The 1,351-nt window shown below is 58.8% G+C and overlaps 1 long non-coding RNA gene across 2 annotated transcripts; it reads right to left on the bottom strand.

Moving 5' to 3' along the window:
- LOC116217505 lies at positions 1 to 1,345 on the bottom strand. Of its 2 annotated transcripts, XR_004162135.1 has the most exons (5): positions 722 to 1,345; positions 494 to 544; positions 388 to 423; positions 258 to 302; positions 1 to 129 (listed from the first exon to the last, which is right to left on the bottom strand). It is a non-coding gene; the product is annotated as an uncharacterized LOC116217505 (long non-coding RNA). The 2 variants fall into 2 exon arrangements; XR_004162134.1 differs by having other exon boundaries at positions 494 to 1,345.
- Between the last annotated feature and the right edge of the window lie 6 nt (positions 1,346 to 1,351).

Here is a 1,351-nt window from a genome sequence, read left to right as displayed (position 1 = left end):
GGCTGGCGTCCGGCACATCCTCACTGGCTGCTGTCTGCTCATAGGGTCTGGGAGAGCTGGGAGCTGCAGTGGGCACTGGCAGCACAATGTTTCCTCCTCCCGTCCCCAGGGATGTTTCAATGGGGAAACCTGCACCAGAGATTGGCATGGAGATTGCAGTGGGATTGTGGGGCCACTGAATCCCCTGCTCAGCCCCAGCTGCCAGGGCTCAGATCCCTGTTCCAGCTTAGCATAGAGCAGAAGGCACAGGTTCTCACCTGCCTTCTGCTCAGCACTTTCCTGTTTCAGGACAGTCTGCCTGCCTGCAGAGAGCAGATGCAAAGTGTCACCAAGGGCTGTTTCTCTCTCCAGGATGCCTGAGCTCGGTGGCCAGGGCACAGTACTCACCCAGGATGGGAAGAAGAGGGATGCAGTGAGAGGTGTCTGCAACAAGAACTGCATCAGAGCCTGCTGGCAGGGATGAGAGGGGGAATCAGGGCAGGGGAAGCCTTACTTGGGACAGATGTGGGGTCAGGCACTGCTCCAGCGATATGCTCCCCGCAGGCTGCAGAGAGAGAGCAGAGAGGAGACGCAGGGTCTGTTGGGACCTGCTGGAAACAGCACCAGCCTGGGATCTGCCCTGCTGCACGGCCAGCCCGGCGTGCCCTAGCCACAGCTCCCCAGCACCCTGTGGGGCCTCAAAGTGTCTCATGAGCTAGAAACAAAAGCAGGAGTCACTCACCCACCACTGCAATGCAGCCACCTCTGGGCTAGAAGGCAGCAACCGCGCAGCGGTGCACAGCCATGCTACGCAACAGATTAGGACTGGAAGTGAAGGAGAATCCCACATCCACTTGAAACTGCAGGGGGAATTTAGGGAGACAACGTAATTACCCAGTGCGGATGCTGGCTGGGGTGCAGGGGTTCACTCCCCCTGTTACTGGGAGCCTGGGGACAAAGCAGCTGGGGCTTCTGTTTGGAGGAAGTTGTTTTACCCTGATGGCTGCTGGCTCAGGGAGCAGCAGTTGCTGCCTCCAGCTGCCCACACAAATCAGGGATGCAGCCTGCATCACCTTAGTGCCGATCCCTGTGAACACCCTTCAGGCTGCATGCAGGTGGAGATGCTCCTAGCTCTGCCCTCACCCTCAGTTCTATCTCCTCTGAAGTTTTGAGTTGTTCCTGCAGCTAAAGGCAGGGGGCTGCACACTCTGCAGTGCTGCACAGCTGCAAGAGCCCCCTGGGCTGCAGCAGGACCACATCCCTGCCAGCTGCATGAACAGCCAGCAGTCCCAAGGCTGGATCAGAGCTGGGGAACTCCTTGTGCCCCACATCCTCATGCTCTGGGGCTGTTCCCAACACCTCCATCCATGCA

This window comes from Meleagris gallopavo, chromosome Z (assembly GCF_000146605.3).
Source record: "Meleagris gallopavo isolate NT-WF06-2002-E0010 breed Aviagen turkey brand Nicholas breeding stock chromosome Z, Turkey_5.1, whole genome shotgun sequence".
Classification (NCBI taxonomy): domain Eukaryota; kingdom Metazoa; phylum Chordata; class Aves; order Galliformes; family Phasianidae; genus Meleagris; species Meleagris gallopavo.
Note: the sequence above shows the minus strand (reverse complement) of the source record. Positions and strands in the feature narration are given on the sequence as shown.